Source organism: Hippocampus comes, unplaced genomic scaffold, assembly GCF_001891065.2.
Source record: "Hippocampus comes isolate QL1 unplaced genomic scaffold, H_comes_QL1_v1.1 scaffold59, whole genome shotgun sequence".
Classification (NCBI taxonomy): Eukaryota; Metazoa; Chordata; class Actinopteri; order Syngnathiformes; family Syngnathidae; genus Hippocampus; species Hippocampus comes.
In genome coordinates, this window is record NW_017805406.1 from 1,673,154 (window position 1) to 1,680,692 (window position 7,539).

General features: G+C 46.4%; 1 protein-coding gene across 3 annotated transcripts in view; it reads right to left on the reverse strand.

Moving 5' to 3' along the window:
• mtus2a (microtubule associated tumor suppressor candidate 2a) overlaps positions 1-7,425 on the reverse strand; it is a 26,210-nt gene extending 18,785 nt beyond the window's left edge. For all 3 annotated transcript variants that reach the window (XM_019873432.1, XM_019873431.1, XM_019873430.1), the window contains exon 1: positions 7,149-7,425. The gene's annotated coding sequence lies outside the window, so the exon portion shown is untranslated. The remainder of the gene's footprint in view (positions 1-7,148) is intronic.
• Positions 7,426-7,539: the final 114 nt, after the last annotated feature.

Sequence of the window (7,539 nt, forward strand, 5' to 3'; positions counted from 1 at the left end):
TATATATATATATCCATTAACATTATGCACTGCAATATGAATAAAAGCTCCCTTTTTTATTCCCCCTCCATTATGTTTAGTTTTTCTGTGGACCATTAAAATAAGTCCGACTGAGTATTCGTGGTCACGGGCATGAGGTGAACAAGGTAGGAGCGTTTGTAAGAAAGATTTTCTCGGCTACGCATGACATCTGAACTCCGCTGGGAGAAATGTAAGATGCAAAACCAAAGGGGTGGCGGGGGAAGAAGAGCAGTCCTGCTTCTGTTGTCATGGCAATGTTATCCATGAGAACGACACAATCCACCTCTGGTCTTTCGTGAGCGGGAAAGGTCAGCGCCGGAAAGAGACTCTCACTTCTGAAGGTCAGCGGGATGCTTTCAAACCGACAGCTCGTGCATCCTGTACGTTCTGCTGTGCATCACCCGTGACTCGCGACGCTTTACAAGCACATCGCACAGGTCCAAAAATAACCGCGTGAAGACCTGGATAATTGACAGTAGGTAGAGTCAACCCATATAAGAGCGGGCATGTTCTTGTTCGTACTCTCTCAAAACATCCTCTCAATGTTAAAGCAAGAATGGTTGTTTTGGGCGGTGGGGGTTGGGTGATGTTGACGACATGGAGATAATAGTTACCGAGGAGTGAGTCACAAGAAGGCTACAGCTACCCACGGATGTTAATATTTCATCCACAGGAAGAACTACAGAGGACTGTTTTGTTTTGGAACAGATCTCAGGAGGAGAGCGGAGGAATTTAATGAAGGCAACTTCCCTCACAAGACTGCTCTTGAGTACCTAGTAGATCTCGTCGATAGGACAAACACGCTTCAATATGACGTTGCGCTCTCTGAGCACAAGTCGTGTCCTTGAGGAAGATAAGTGAGCATCCGTTTCCAACTAATTTTGTTCCTTCATGTTCCTGGCGTCGTATTAGGTTGAGGTTGACATAACTAGACTCCCGTTTATCAGACTTGTTCTAGTTCTGTGTTCACGCGGACCTGAACAATCTCCACCTGTGTCGCAAGATCACGTCGAGAATTAGATTCACATGCACAACAATTTTTTGTGCCCTGAGATGACACGGTTTTCGATTGCCTTTGTTTGATATACTCCTGTAAATGTGATACGTGACCCATGGCTTCAGGTAGCGTAATACAATGGCGACACTTTGCTGGAGAGGTGTTCTGCTTTCGCATCACTGCGCTGTGTCTCCTCCCCCCCACCGTAATGGCATGGATTGAAACCTCTTGCTTCCGCCGTTCTGCCATTGCTGGAATGGTGCTGGGGGGAGGGGATGATTTTGCAGGTAGTCCAAGAGGCAGGAGCGTGTGTAAGAGAACGCCGGGATAGGGGTGTGAAGTATTTTTATTCGCCCCCATCGGACGATGCGTTGAATTCTTAATATGCCGCAAGATGGGGCCAAAGCCTTGTATAAATAGGAAAGTAGTACGGTAATTGGTTTTGGGAAGTATGTTGACATGATGCACCTCAAGTGAGAGACCAGCTTTTTATGTTACGGAGGAGCGATTAAAAAAAAAAAAGTTCAGGTTTTTGTGGCATTAAAAGAAATGTTACTAAATTGAGGCCACACATTATCAATGAATCTTATTTTTCTCACACCGTGGCCGTCACATTTAAACCATGAGTCAGGGTTCATGTTGGATGCAGCTCTGAGATCCCCATTGTTTTGCACAAAGCCAACCAATACCTGCATGTGCTCACACACACACACACACACACACACACACACACACACGATCAAACAGGAAGAACCAGAAGAAGTGCGGCCTCGCGACTGACTCATTGTTGACATTCCACATGACTAGTAGACAGTCCCACAGCACTGTGAACTGCCACTGTGATTTTTTTTTTTGAAACCTCTTACACACATGTCAAGGAAACCACAAAGAGACCGGTGAGAATGCGTTCTCATCAATCGAGGCGAAAAACAGAGCGATCCGGTTTGATTTTGCCATTGGGCACAGCAGCTGACAGCCTTCCCTCCTCGCTTTTGTTGTGGCTTTATCAGCACATGTGGATATTACAGCAGCCATTTGTCTTTGGCACTTTGCTTTATTGCTCTCCCCCCTACCGGAGAGCAGACAGCTTCTACACAGCGTTGGTCCCAGGGGGGAACCCCGCTCGGCACACGTACACACACTTTCTGCCCGCGCCCCCGTCGCATCTCCTCCGTTTCTTCCGCACTCTGGACGTGTGAATTCCAGCAGAGTGAGGAGGAAGCGAAAGAGGCGACGCCAATGGGAAGACCGTTGACAGGAGCAGGGCCGTTAACGAATGGCGGTGGAGTGGTCGCTCGTGACATAATTAGATTTAGCGCCGTGCTTACATCAAAATGCGGTTGTCGCGGTTATCCTTGACATCGACACTCTCTCCTCCGCTACTGCACCTACACGACGGTCTATCTCCGTGCTTGTAATTAATCTCTAATGACGTCCTTTTCATCCGTGTGTATTTTTAGACGTTTTCCCCATGGCTCAGTGGTGCGTGGAAATGCGTGTGTTTCTGTGACAGCGCGCCAGCCGCTGGATTCTTAATAGAATTCCCCACGACAACACATGCTTATCTTGTCGTCACATGTAGAAATCCCCTCCTGAAACACGTTGACTTTCTTTCATGTTCTTAGAATCCACCAGTAGGATGAAGCTTAGCGAGAGCCTCCGTTGAGGAATAAGCTGGTCTTAATCACGCAGCCATTCTCCTCCAGTCTTCTCTTTCAGGTCTGCTAAACAGCAGAGAGGCAATAAATCTGAAGGAGACACAATAGAATCGCTAGAGGGGTACCTATGGCTTTTGTGCAGATGAAATACGCTATGGCGGGCTATGCAGCGGAAGAACTCGAAAATGTTACAACGGTCTAATAGTTGTTATTGTTTCCAAAGAAGGATCTGCCCCAAAGAGAACAACAATCTACACCTGCGGTGACATGAAATTTTCTGACTCAAATGCGATCCATTGAGCCCAGAAATGAGCGTCTCGAGCCAAACAAAAAGCTGAAGGCATCGGGAAGTACGCCGCCGACATTAGGTACCGGTGCTAGTGCTACTTTGAGGGTGGCGCAGTGGTTAACTGATCTGATGAACAGTGTATTAATGATTTAATTTCAAACATTTGAATGACCGTGATCGTTTCAAAAAAAATTTGTTTTTTAAATGAGGAGCATCTGTGACGTGACCGATTCCGCTCATTTGTCATTGAAGACTTTGTTGAGCAAGCAATGTGTTTTGGCATAGTACAAAGTAACATTACAGTGCTTAACCACTTTTTAAAATAAAATATAAGGATGTTCAAGTGTCAATTACAACATAAGGCCCGTAAAAGTTTCTAAAGCTTTTATGACGCCCGCAGTTAAAAATAGTGCGCAAGGTAGAAGAGTGCAATTCAAGTGAAAGCATCGATTCCATCTTTTAACATGATAATACAGAGTTAATGAGAGGGAGGCTGACACGATCAATTCCATTTTCATCCGTAAAGCAACCCCAATAATCCACCCTCTCCCCTCTCTTCCTCTCATTTCCCTCATATTCGGATGCTTTTTTTTTTTTTTTTTGGTGGCTCAGGGGAATTCATTCGTTATCACGACGCGGGCGCTAACAGGATTTGGGGTCAGAGTGGGTGTTCATCCCTTGATGAATGAGGAGAAAGTGGAAATCGGATCATCTGCAATAAAAGCTGATTTATATCCACGTCGCGCACGGGCGGGGCGATGTCTCCTACCTGCTCGGAATGCATCCGAAAATACTCATAGAGCAGTAATCGGATTTATTTGCTAAAGTGAGATGAAGAATTGCCATTGCTCGTTCCCGAGCGTGCGGGCGCTCCTTGCCATTTCCACGTCTGCTAAAAATAGCACGCTCATTAACACAATCGACACCTCTTAAACAGGTAAAGCTATGAAGGAGAGACGCGGTTTAACATGCACACTTTGTCAAGGGGCCACCTACGCACTCGGCTGTTGAACAGCGAGGGAGGAGACAAAGAAGAAAAGAACCTCTTTGACAAGCGTGCACACCAACAACCCTTCTGATGAACGGGTCCTTAACCTTGATGCTTTTGTTATGTGTTGCTTTTACCAAATGGGGAAATTGTTCTCCTATACACCTTGTGGGGAGAGACGGGAGGCAAAACAACAAAGCAAACAAAGAGAAATGACACAGGAATGCAAATAAAGCAAAAAGAGAATGCGGCGTGTGATCCAATGTCCGGTTTGTGCCTATGGATTTATTGAGCCCAGCGCAAGCACAGTACAGACGGAGCCTAAAGCCCCGCAGGGGTATCGTGGGGAGAAGTTGTCTGTTCCCGCACGGTGGCTCTGCGTTGTTATTAGCAAAGCCCCTCCACCCCGGAGGAAAACCATTCACTCTCACATGGCTGCATGAGGAGACAAAGAAAAGGAGCGAGGAGTTCAAACGCAGAGCTGATTCAGCCGAGCCATCCCATCGATGTGTGAGAATCTGTTTTTGCACGGCGAGGAAGTTAGCCTTTTGCCCACGCAAAACGTACCAAACAGCCAGACACCAAGCAGGAAATGTGCAGACAGCCTGGATAAAGAACGCATTGACTCTGTAGTGTGCTTGAGTCACGTCTGATATTCTTGGACGACACAAAACCTTGAACGACAGGTGCTGCAGAAAGAACGAAAGGGAGCGAGCGCGGTAGAAATTTCTCTTTAGCCTTGTGATGTGAAAGTGTGTAAATGCAATGAGCAAGTGGCAGTGAAGTACCGGGAGCGTGGGGGAGGGAGCGCTGGCAAAAAAGGATGGTTTTGGTGGAATAGTGGTAGGGGAAGAAAAAAAAGGGGGGTGGGGGAATGGATTCAATTGGCTGTCTAAAGAAAAGATGGTGTATAGTCTGGAGTGGGAAAGGTGCTGCTCTAAACAGATGTAGAGACTGAGAGGTACACTGTTCACTTTTTGGATGTGAAGTCAAATCAAACAATTGCCCAAACATTCAATTTTCCATGAAAAACTGAATTATTTCCAACAGCTACCGACATGAAATGCAGAGAAAACAAAAGGCATGAAAGTTGACAAATCACTATAACTGTTACATTATCTCCTATGTTTTTAACTGTGCTAGAATCGATCGCTTTTGCTAACAAATTATAATAAACATTTAGCAAAAATAAATAAATGAAAAAAAATCGGAAAATGGACAAAGGTCAGAATGCCACGAGATTAGGTAACTTATATTTGTCGTATCCAAAAAAGGCGAGCTTTGAAACCAGATTTATAGTTCGTTATACACATATATAAAAATGCTCATTGTCAAATATCGTCTTTTTCATTCGATTAAAACTGAACGTACAACTGACGTTTATGTTGGCAAACAGTAAGCAATGTGAAGAAGATTTCCTCATCACATTCGTAAAATGTTAAAAATCAACGTATGACAGTCTATGACGATCACACGACGGTAAAATGTATTTGAACCACCTTCTACTATTGACACACAGTTTGGGTTTTTTTTTTTCGCTTGGAAATCTTTTCCATTTGCGATATCCGTGTGTATGTTCTACGTTCAGCAGCTCGCTTTTTTTCGTCCACATTTGTGCCGTCCGTCTTCCAGGTATGCCAAAGTAGCTTCTTTTCGCACTCTTGTTTGCTGGGTCAATTGACAAATTATTCACGTCAGCGCTATCTATACTCCATCCCCTTCACCTCATTATTAGTCTCTTTTTTTCCTTGCCCCTCCTCCTCCTCTTCCACCCTGTCCTGTCCTACAAAATGACCTTGAAGGTCACACCGTTGTGCACCCTGACAGCCTGTCTCACCTGCCAAGTCACATGCGCACACACGCGCCCGCGTAGCATCCATCCTGCAAGTTGCTAAAGAAACAGACTCCCGACCCCCTGGTGGCTTTGCTGGCAGAGATCCGCTGAATTGATCGTTGTTCAGACATTGCAGAGGTCAGACATAATGAATCAATCGCGCGTGCATCAGCATCCCCCCGGCTTGCGCAAGCCAAGGCCGCAGGCGACCACACTTTGATGCGGTGTCAAATCACACATCGGCGCGCCGTGCCGATATTGGCAAAATGAAACCAACAGCAAGGCACTCCACGTGGCATCTGTTGACAACGCGTAGTTCAAACGAACCCCCGGACGCACTCTTTAGTGTCGTCTTTAGGACCGATTTGGATCAGATAGTTCTGCGGTGCAAGAATTGCAGTCCAAAATCAGAAGCGCTAACGAGCACGAGTGCCCTCCTTTTGTGCACGCGTGCAGTTCAAGGACAACCTGACCGTCAGACGACACTCTCTCGGGAGAAGAGGCGGCCAGCTGTGGACGACACGATGCCCTCATTGTGCTTACCTTTAGTTGACCCAACCCCTCCCCTTCCTCTTCGCATGCCCGCAGCACCAGCAGTATCGGTCTTAAACACACTTCATGCAGAAACTAACTGAAAGCTGCTTTGGATTGGACATGGCCGTTTGTTTATAGAAAAGCCCCCCGACGAATGGCAGTTGTGGACCAAAATAGAAAAGGTGTTCCCAAATGAGAGCTGAATTATTCATATCCGGCGCATCCGACGCGAAAAACACTTCATCTGGAAAGAGTTAAGTCAGCACCACAGTGTGGCAATTTTTTTTTTCTTTTTCAAAAAAACCAAGGCCCTTTGTTTATACGTACGCAACGATGCCAGAGATTCCGCTTACTAATATTCCCCCCCCTCCGGTGTCATCCCCGTGTGCGGTGGATCATCGCAGCAGTTCAACCTCAAGCTCGGATCAAAAAACCACGACCCTTTGTTTATACGTACGCAACGATGCCTGAGATTCCGCTTACTAATATCCCCCCCCTCGATGTCAACCCCGTGTGCAGTGGATCATCGCAGCAGTTCAACCTCAAGCTCGGATAATCTTCGCGTGATCATTCGCGACTTGACCTGCTGCATCTATCACGGCGGCCCGTCTGACCTCACGTCACTCCACTTTTACGGTCCCGTCTGCGGCTCCAGTTACTCACGTCAACACAAATAACCCCCCGACCTTCTCGTACGACAGCTTGAAATAATCACAAATCCTTGTCGTGTAAATTCGTCAGCCACAGGACACCGATTCGATGAACAAACTAATCAACGCAGACCTTCTCCAACCGTATCGTAATAGCAAAAGCTATTCACGGCTTACCGTCTTATGCCGCTGCCACCAGGAACACGCATGTGACTTGCACTCTCTCTCCTTCTGGCTATAATGGTGCTCAGGGAGAGATGCTGCGGACAGGAGGAGGAGGAGCTGATGGTGCTGATGCTGCAGCCACTCCTGGCAACGTGTCAGAGTACCAGATTTTCTGTCTCTGCATCACAGCGCCCCCTGCTGGATCTTGTCCAGCATAGACGTTGATGAACACGGAGAAAGCTTTTACCGGTATTCCAGTCTTGGGCCAAACTTTTATTGAGTCAAGGCAGATACGATTAAAATCACATTTTCTTCTTCATAGTTACAATTTCATTTTTGGAAGATTTCAACTGTATACTCATATACATCGACGTATTCATACTACTTTCCAGTATGGTGCCAA